The sequence below is a fragment of the Rousettus aegyptiacus genome, unplaced genomic scaffold, assembly GCF_014176215.1.
Source record: "Rousettus aegyptiacus isolate mRouAeg1 unplaced genomic scaffold, mRouAeg1.p scaffold_m13_p_15, whole genome shotgun sequence".
Taxonomy (NCBI): Eukaryota; Metazoa; Chordata; class Mammalia; order Chiroptera; family Pteropodidae; genus Rousettus; species Rousettus aegyptiacus.
The window spans coordinates 31,470,718-31,481,584 of NW_023416290.1; the positions used below are offsets into that span (position 1 = coordinate 31,470,718).

General features: G+C 38.8%; 1 long non-coding RNA gene across 1 annotated transcript in view; it reads right to left on the reverse strand.

Moving 5' to 3' along the window:
- The window catches only part of LOC107517282, a 29,928-nt gene extending 20,982 nt beyond the window's left edge, over positions 1 to 8,946 (reverse strand). The window contains exons 1-2 of the long non-coding RNA XR_004954707.1: positions 8,817 to 8,946; positions 4,644 to 4,800 (exon numbers count right to left, since the gene is read on the reverse strand). This is a non-coding gene — a long non-coding RNA (uncharacterized LOC107517282). The remainder of the gene's footprint in view (positions 1 to 4,643; positions 4,801 to 8,816) is intronic.
- Between the last annotated feature and the right edge of the window lie 1,921 nt (positions 8,947 to 10,867).

The window sequence follows — 10,867 nt, forward strand, 5'->3', positions numbered from 1 at the left end:
ATAGAGACCATCTTTCCTTGCTGTCTGCAGAAGAGACCCATGAATGTGTGTGAGCATTAAATTGGATGACTTGTCATGATAACTCAGATTGATGTAGATTTTCCATTAAAGCTCTGATCTTCTCATTCTTACAATTTTGTACTCATTCTATTTGTGTTGTTTTGCACCGCACATAAAAAGGTAGCAATAATTATATGAATCTGGCCATCTCACTACCTAGGTCAGTTGGTCAGTATAGCTCTGGTGATAAGGTCATCTTCTAGGACTTTTGTATTCATAAGGTGTTGAAGGCAGCCCGTATTTCCTTAAATATATTTATACTCAGCATTGCACACCTAAATATGGTCCACAGCTACACAGGAGCATGTTAAACAGAGGTCCATGGTTTCCCAAAAGTCAAACCTCTACTTGATCATTGGATAAATGAGGATAAGCTAAGTGGCCCTTACAAATAGCTGCAAAAATTTAGGAGTATGAAGAATAGGTTTATTTCTTTCTCCTGTAACAGTCCAGGTACCCAGGCTGAAAGGCTCTGGCACCTTCAGAAGGCAGCTACCAGTTCTCCCTGGCACTGCCATCCAGTTAGCCAGAGAGGAAAGGAGAGTGAAGGAACCCACAGGGAGGGGTTCGGGACTGGCAAGCTGCAGTCAGTCCGACAGCCATACCGATTACTTCCACTCACATTCCACTGGAGACTACCTAGGTACAGGTTATTCCTAAATGCACAGAAGGCTGGGAAATGCAGTCTTTTTCTGTGACCAGAGAGAGAGTGAATGGATAAACAGCTGGTGGTCTTTACCATAGTGTTTTTTATTGCAGTTTGCAACTCATTAGTGTATCATACAATCAAATTAGAAAGTGAAAATTAGCATTTTTTAAAAAAATGGAATGGAAGAGAGGAAAAGAGAAGAGAAACAGAGAGAAGGGAAGGAAGAGAAGAGAAGAGTGGGAAGGGGAGGGGAGAGGAGACACCAGAGTATTATTGCATGTAGTAAGTAAGGTTAAGTACTATTTAATGAACTTAAGTGTGTTAATAAGTTGCAATGTAAAATGAATTTCTTACTGTGGGTCACATAAACATTTGAAAGCTACTGGCTTAGTCTCTACTTAAGTTTATTGTTTAAAAATCTAGGAAGGTGAGTTTTTTTTTCTCAGCCTATAGATATGTTTCATTACAATATAACACTATTCATTACTCACTACAGAGTGGAATTCTGTCTTAGACACCACAGAGTGGTGTAAATGTGCCTGTTTATTCACTCATTTATTCATAACAAAACAACTTCTAGATTTAGAGTCAGAAAGCCAAGATTCACATCCCTGCTGCTAGGCCCCTTCAATCATTCATTCACACCACAAATCTCTATTGAGCACCCACTGTGTACCAGTCGCCCTGCTAGTCATGAAGATAAAGCATTGGCAAATAATCACAGTCTCTGCCCTCACTTTTAGTTAGAGAGACAAACAAGAAACAAGAAACAAATCAGATCATTACAAAGGGCAAGAAGCATATCCCGTTAACCTCTTAGTGCCTCCATTTCCTCACATAAAATAAACATTATATAACATACACTTCAAAGTCTGTGAGGGTGCTTTGTAAATGTGTATACCTAGGTGAGGAATTACTTTATTTATTCAATGATGATTTGCTGAACTCTGATCCTGTGCCTCAAGTGTGCTAGAACCATAGAGTTTAGTTACTAACAAATCAAACAACCTTGTTATAAAGGAGCCTCACCTGATGTGTGCCTTGAATTGTGTCTCCCCATAAAGACATGTTGAAGTCCTAATCTCCAGTACTTCAGAAATGTGAACTTATTAAGAAATAGAGTCTTTGCAAATGAAGACAAGTAGTTCAGGTGGGTTATAGTTCAATGTGGCTAGAATCCTTATTCAAAGGAGAAATTTGGGCACAGATGTGCAGAGGGAACACCTTGTGAAGAGGAAGGTAAAGACCAAGATGCTTCTTCTACAAATCAAGATATACCAAAGATTGCTGGCAAACCACCAGAAGCTGGTGAGAGGCATAGAACAGATTCTCCCTCACAGACCTCAGAAGGAATCAACCTTGCCAACACCTAGGTCTTGGACTTCTAGCCTCCAAAACTGTAGGAGAATAAATCTGTTGTTGGAGAGACCCAGCCTGACGGACTTTGTTAGGGCAATCCTAAGAAATTAACACACCTGGAAAACAAAACCTGGGATAGCCACATCGAGGGTCTAGACAGTTCTGCAGCAGAACTTCAGATCATTCCTTGATGGTTGGATGGATGGATTCTAGGGCTAAATGCTGTCTGCTGAGTGAAAAACTATGGGAATGGGCTATTCTCATTCATATGCTCCTTATTTTCTTTTTTTCTTTAGCATTTGCTGGAATAAAGAAGTTGTAAAAAGCCTAAAATGCCATTATTAACATCATCAACAACAACATATGTATACAAATCTTCATGAGAATCAGATTTTAATGTTTCCTTACACTCAGTGCAGGTGCCAGCTATACCCAGCTAATTCATGGCAACAGAACTGGTTAAGCCTATGTGTGATTTATTTTTGCTTCTATAGAAAGTTGACACTTTATTCATTAAACTATTCCCTTTAACACATTTCTAAATCGTTGCTTTCTGCTCTGATCTGGTCTAGTTTTCATTTCTGAGTTTCAGCTGGAATGGCTTTCATAATGAATTCTTTTTTTACCTGACAAGAGAAGTTAAAACCTCCCCCTACTGAACATTTAAAAGGGAAATTCAGGTCCCTTTTTGTCAGGCTGTTTATCATATCTCGCAAATACTCAAATCCATTTCTTTTGGAAAAGGTTTGTCTTTCTGTGACAGGCATATAAAAGGTTTTATTACAGTACTCTATTCATTGGAGCTGCTCTGCCTGAAGATAAAAAGGAATTCATTTTCTGGATTTTCCTTGAACGTCAGCCATATAGTTTCCTTCTATTATCAGAATTCTTAACCCAAGAAAAATGGAGGGGAGGAAGAATTCAAGTAATGTACAATATCAAGCCCCATTATTGACTAACACAAATATTAGAAATTCCAAAATAAAATCTGAATTTAAATTAAAGTGTTAAGTAAAGACAGAAAAATGTCTCTATATGTATTTAAATAGCAAGCAATCATTGGATTTACTTGAAACACTATGCATGCTGCTTGGCTCCCCGAATCTGGAAAATCACTTAAGCGTCATTTCTTAATTCCAGTCTGATCTGTCAGTTATGTTATAGACCAGCACTTCTCAGGCTTTCATGTGTATGTAAATCACCTGGGGATCTGGTTAAAATGCAGATTTGCATGCAGCAGGCCTAGGTTGGAGCCTGTGACTTTGCATTTCTAACAAAGTTCTGGATGACCTGGTTGCTGTAGGTCCAGGACAACCCATTGAGGGCCCATGGTATGGAGCTAAAAGGCCAAAGCAATGTATTCCAGGCCTGGATGGCAACATCAGCTTCAGTCTAATCTTTGATATCTGTCTGAATAATAATCTTGAAATTCCATAACAGCTTAGGGTCTCCACTTCATACCAATTTGCACCCAGTTCCAGGATTCACTTGGCATGTCCGACGCTTTGATGGGGAGTCTATGTCTGACTCTGACCTAAGCCAGACCATGAATTCATGTCTGAGGTCTTTGGAAAGGCTACAAATAGAAGCCAAAGATGCTATATACAGGAAGGACTCTAGGAGATGAAGAGACCCAAGCAGGAGAAGGGGCATGTGCTATTGCATCCAGTATAGCTTCACCTCTGCGTGGAGCAGAGATGATTTAGGTGCAAAAAGCTACACAGGGACTAGGCACCATGGGCACTGTTAGGGTTTGCAATTTGGGAGTTATCAGGAGATTGCACAAACCACAGACATTGACCAGAGGCTCCAGAGTGGAAACACTGCTCAGGAGCTCCTGTGAGACAGCCCCAAAGGCTCCCAGAAATAACTTGGTGGAAATGTGAACAGGGCTGGAGGTCATTCATTGCACAGCTAGTGGCATGAGCAGAGTTCTCTTATCTATGTAAACTCTGAAGGCTTAAGGAAATTCAGATTACATTTGCTTCTAGTTTCTGGGAGCTCAAGGCAATGAAGTATGGATGACTTGTTGCAAGTCAATCTCTATGACCAGGAAAACAAGTCAAACACAAATGGTAAATCTTTGAATAATAAGCCCCTTAGCCGGAGACATCTCTTACTTAATAAGCCACTGAGACGTCCAACCCCCAGGTCATAACAATTAAGTATTGTGTGGGGATAGAAGAAACTAGGGGAACAGAGCAGGAACCATCAGTTTAATGTCTATAGAATCAAATTTGGGGAGCACTGTAAGTTCAAGTGAAGTTCAATAAAGGATAAATGATAGATATCAGTTCTCATTCTGTCTTGCTAAGCCAAAAACATATTCGATAAACTTCTGTCCCTGAACCTGGCCACATGGGTCCAACTTGTGAGCATCTTTGTCATCTGGAAACACTGCTTTTAGTGATCTTTATATTCTAATGGTCGATGGTCTTGCCTGAAAAATGTAGAAAATAATATTGGTAACAGGAACCAAGTAATATAGAAGAAACTGAAATTCCCTCCTTTTATTTCTTGTTTATTTATTATAGCAATCAAATGAACAAACCAAAGACACTGTCTGTCCACCTACCTTTACTCACAGGTAATGTACTAAAAGACTTTCTACTCCATAGCCCCAGAAGGTCGGGGCTTTGGCCAGTGAGATCCTCAGACCGGGGAGAAGCAGTGAATGAATTAGTTGCAGTAGAAGGCAGAACAGCAACCTCAATGGTACTCCTGGTTGGCACCTATGAATGAGAAAAACCACACATTTTGCATGATCTGAGCATACTCATGACCAGTTATGAAATACCCTGAGGTTAGCCTTTATGAAAACTGGTATATATTCCTTGATAGTATTTTTAGTCATTCTGATGGTCAGTTATAACAGCTCAAGCCCAAGTGATACCTGATTCCCAGCACCACCCCTAGCTTCATTGTATTAATTATGTGACTTTGCCTTGGTTTCTTCTCCTGTGAAATGGGAATGTAAGAGTACCAGCCTCATAGTGTTGTTAGGAAAATAAGTTAAAAATGCATGGAGAAGACTCTGTGCAATTCTTGGCATATCAGAGGTGCTCAATAAATACTGCTGCTTCAGTTTGTGCCCTGCCTTTTAATGCAGGAGACAGAATAGTGTAGTTTAGAAACATAAAGTAAGGAATTAGACTGCTTGGGTATGTAATCCCATCTTTACTGCTACCCATTGGCAAGTTATTTAACTGCTCTGTCCCTCCATTTCCTCACCTCTGAAGTGGTGATTATAATAATGACTACCTCACAGGCTATTAAAAGACTTAATGGGATAATCCATGGAAAGCACCTAGCACATAGGACCCGAGACAGAGTGAGTACTCAGTACATTTTCCTAACAACACTATGAGGCTGGTACTCTTATATTCCCATTAAACTGATGGTTCCATTATTATTCTTACCCAACATCTTTAAAGAGAAAGTCTTTAAAGAAATTTGAGATTTGTATAATATGTTACAAACCAACACATTAGCTCAAGCACCTTGGCACTCAGTCATCGGTGCCATACCCCTATTCATATCATTTTGAAAGACACAACTTATTAGTCCCAATGGAGAGAAAAAAATAAGTCTCTCTGGCTGTATTTAGCTCATACTCTTCCCCAGACAGAGAGCTATCATCAAGGGAGGAGATGCCATTTTCTGAAGCCTTGATTAAATCTTTAGTTAAACCTTATAAACACTGCAAAACATTTTTTCAAGACTTGAGTTTTCCCCACCTGCCAGCTCCTCACAACTTGTCTAAGGAATGAAGACATACATTTAGGTAAATGTAAGAATTTTAACAAAAATATTCTGCCTCTTTTGCTTGTTGGTATAAAAAAAAATTTATTTTCCAGACTCCTCTAACAGTAAACAGCCTTCTTTGAGATTCCCTTTCAGTTAGAACCTGCCTTCTCCAGGTAACATCGAGGGGGTTGACAGGGGGCTCCCTAAAGCTAGATAATCTTCTAAGAAATGTGAATCAGCAGACATAGGCCACCACACAGAACCTCAAATATCATTTGAGAAGTTTGTCCCATTATAAGTTTTTAGCAATTACTAAAATTAGTAAATTATGAGTAGGAATAGACCAGTTATAGCTGGCAGTCGAGGCTGACTGTAGGCCATGCTTGTCTTTGAGACCCTCTACTCTCTGTCACCCTTCCCCCAATGCTTTTCAGAGGCCTCCTCCACCGCCACACTCCAGCTCCCAGTGTATACCCACATTCCATATTTCTAATACCAGGATCTGTGATAGAGATCCTAGACCTGTTCCTCTTCTCTCCCTTCATCAAAACTCGCCCATGCTAAGTCCTACCTCACCAGGTCCCTGCTCTCTTCTGTCAAAAATGAATCAAGACACTGGCGGCAGCTGGCATCAGTATCTGACATGTCCTCTTGAGGCAACTACAAGCACAGCCTGGGTGGCAGCCCTCTATGGAGACTCTTACCAGGTGGCCCTGGAGAAGCGCAGGCTGGGGCTAAACTTGGCCTGCAGCTAGACCCTTCTCAGAACTGTGCCACTGAGCCCTACAAAGCCACAGTCCTAAGACCAGGAGACTTAGGAGTGTTACATAGGACACAGAAACAGACACAGAAAGGTAGCCAAAATGAGGAGACAAAGAAGAATATCCCACATGGAAGAAAAGAACAGAGTTCCAGAAAAATATCTAAACAAAGTGGACTCAGACAACTTAACAGATGCTAACACTGGTTACAAAGATGCTCAATGAACTTAGGGGAAGAGTAAATGAACTCAGTGAGAACTTTAACAAAGATTAAAAAAAAAAACATAAAAATGGAGATGGAAATTATAATAGGGAACAAGTTAGAAATGAAGAATACAATATCTGAGATGAAGAGCATATTAGAGGGAATCAACAAAATGGACCAAGAATAAAATAGAATCACCAATATAGAAGATAAAGTGACAAAGGACACCCAATCAGAACAGCAACAAGAAAAAAGAATCCAAAGAAATGAAAATAGTTTAAGAAGCCTCTGAGACAATGTCAAGCGTAACAACAATTTTCATCATAGGGATACCAGAAAGAGAAGAGAGAGCAAGAAGTTGAAACCCTATTTGAAGAAATAATGATGGAAAACTTCTCTTACCTGGTGAAGGAAATAGACATACAACCCCAGGAAGCTCAAAGAGTCCCAAACAAGATGAACCCAAAGAGGCACATGCCAAAACACATTATAACTATAATGCCAAATTTTAAATACAAAGAGAGAATCTTAAAAGAAACAAGAGAAAAGCAGTTAGCTACCTATGAGGGAGCTCCTATAAGACTGGCAGTTGATTTCTCAAAAGAAATTCAGCAGGACAGAAAGACTTGGTGTAGAATATTCAAAGTGATGAATACCAAGGATCTACAACCAAGATTACTTTATCCAGCAAAGCTATCATTCAAAGTCAAAGGACAGATAAAGAGCTTCCCAGATAAAAGAAAAAAAGAAAAAAAAAAGCTGAAGGAGTTCATCACCGCCAAGGCAGTATTATAGGAAATATTGGAAGGTCTTCTTTAAGAAGAAGAAAAAAATATGTACCAAAAATATAAAAATAATGGCAATAACTACATATCTATATATAGATACAAATTCTTCAAATGAAAATAAGTGTCCCAATCAAAAAAAAAGATGGCTGACTGGATAAGAAAACAAACCCCTTACATATGCTGCCTACAAGAGATTCGCTTCAGATTAAAAGATACACATAGACCAAAAGCACAGGGATGGAAAAAGATATTGCCTTGAAGAACCTAGAAGGTATTGTGCTGAATGGAGTAAGTCAAAGAATGGAGTAAGATAGAGAAAGATAAATGCCGTATGAATTCACATACATGTGAAATCTAAAGAACAAAACAAACAAACAAACAGAAACAAACTCATAGATGCAGAGTTTATTTTGAGGACCACCAGATGGGAAAGGGTTTTGGGGGGAAGGGGGAGCGTTGGTGAAAACAGGAAAGGGATTAAGATATACAAATGGATAGTTACAAAATAGTCATGGAGACACAAAGCATAGCATAAGGAATATAGTCAATAATATTATAATAAATATGTATGAGGGCAGAGGGGCACAATACTTATTGGGGTGTTTACTATGTGAGTTATATAGATCTCTAATCACTGTACATTACACCTGAAACTAATATAATATTATATCCCAAGTATAAGTGAAAACCAAAAAATTTTATTTAAAAAAAATGGATCAGAACTTATCTTACACTAAGGCATTAGAGGCAATTGCTTATATGATATGATTTAAAGCACTGTTCTTGGCCCTCCACACTAAACTGTTCCCCCTTACAACTCCCACAGTACTTGAGGTAACATCATTTGGGTTTTGCTCTTTTGGATTCAATCTTTACCATTTCCATGAGTCCTCCGTTGAATTAGAGTAGCCCTTTGCTTAGAATAACATATGAAGTCATAACCAGGAATAGCAGGCTCATAGAGAATGAACCAAAAGTCAAGAAAGCTATAACAGAAAAGTAGGGAGGGAGAAATAAGTCTAGAACATAAGGGATCGATTTCTACAAAAAGAGCAGAGAAGGTCTTTGGGCAAACAGGGGATGACATAAAGGACCTAAGTTATAGAGAAATGGCCAAAATAGAAAAGAGAGTGAAAAACAATTAGGAATATATGTCACCCATTTCACAGTTGGCTTAGCTCCAGCACCATAGTGGATCATAAGTGGAATAACAATTGGATAAACTAGTCCTAAGTTCAGTGTGTTACCTGGCCAACGGGTTTCCTCCCACTGTCTTGCCCCCATCAGTTTCCCCTTCTGTTGTTCCATCCAATGAACATCGCCCTTAAACCATTCAAGATGTGTACTTCACTTTAAAAATGGCATCAATGTGGGAATCAGGTCCTGCAGCAAGAGAGTAAGGAATGCATTGCGTCAGGGCAATGGGGACCTTTCAACAGGGTTCTCAAATCATTACATTATTGTGGCAGCTTGTTTCATTCTACATAAAATTGTGTTGGCTAGTTTTATTCTATTTGTGTGCTACAGGGCCTAATAATTAATTAGTTAGTTTTTTCACTCATTCTTCAAATATGTATTGAGTACCCACCATATGCTAGGCACTATAATGCTCTGTAGATCCAAAAAGAAAGCTGTATTGCTGACTTCAAGGACTTCATGTGCTGGTAAACCCACTCTCCAAAAAATTATAACCCTGACTATGTAGCGTTTGCCAAATTCTGATGTAAATATTCCTACTACGGCCAATATCAAGCTACCCACAGTTTAACAACTGGAAGCCAACACTACTGAAAATGTGACAGGTAGCTCTCCCCTGTTGACAGTAGCAGGCTTCAGTATAACCATTGGACATCACAGTTGTGAGAGGGAGACAAGAATATCAGAATACAGGGACAGAGAGAGAGTATAATGGAACCACAAGAGCAATAGACAAATTCCACTTGCAGAATGTCAAGGAAATCAGAAAAGAAAAACCATCAACTTAAATTATTGAAAGAGTGAGTTTGATTTTTCAATACCCTACTAGACCATAAGTTGAGAACAGAGCCTATGTCTTTTTTACTACATTTTTCTTGTAATGTCTTTCAGTGGACTGTTCAGTATATGACATACATGTTTCTTACAGCTATTAAACTGAGATTTCTAAGTAGCTTGCTCCTTTTTCCTGGTAGTTTTCAGATTTTACAAAAGAAAATCTTGCCACTGCTAAGTGCACCCTGAAAACTCATTTTATTATTTTTTGACTTCAGTTTTAATTAACGGTACATATGACTGTTCACTCATTAGGGTCATATGGCCCAGTGGTGAATGGATCTTCCTAACGTATGGGCTGAGTTAGCATGCGCCTTTGGGATTTGGTTCTGTGACAAGAGGTTATGAAGGAGAAATTCGGGAAAGGTTACAAACTCAGGTGCCAAAAGCAACTGCATTGGCTCTTCCAAAGTCAGAACACAAGAACAGTCATAAAGAAATGTTCCAAGGTAACAAATCAAACCCACTCTGGAGCAGAAGTTGACCAAGGACCAATCAAGGCCACTAGAGGGCTGGATGGGGGCTAAAGTGTCTACAGATTTTAAGACTTGGAAATTTTCAAAATCAGAATTCAATGGCATGCCACTAAATCCAATAGCAGAGAATGCCCAGTCACCTGGAAAATACCACTCCACAGAGATGCAAGTCACCCTGACAACCACTATTTTTGCTACCAATAAATCTTATTTTTTAATGCAAAACTCAAATAACACCTAGTGGAAAAAATGTTTGTAACCCTAATAGGTCACATGGCTTGCTGCCTTCCATAAAAGACTTCTTTTCTGGAAAGTGTAGGTTTCCATGTATTTACTTAAAATTGTATACTGAAGTTTGTCTATTACTGCCAAAACAACAAGCCTATTTATGTTAATTGGAAAAAATCCATCAATCCATTATTGATATTGTATAGACAAACAGACTGTCAATTCACTCAATTTTCAATTGGCTGCTAATAAAGCACTAAAATAAAGATATCACCCCAGAACATACATAAGAAACAGGAAAATACTTAAAGGTAACTAGCAAAAGCTTCCAGCATCCTAGATTATCAATTATAAAAAGTCAATTACTATCAAATTTTCTTTGATTCCTTATGGAAATGAACGACTCTTTACCAATCGCTACCAGCCAACCTTAGCTCTTCCTCTTTAGATAAAAATCTTTGCACAAACTCTCTTAAATTCAAATTTTCTACAACATAAATATATCATCAGATTGTGCCAGGAGCACCGCAGACATTTTCTTAGTAGCAAAAGTACTATTGTAA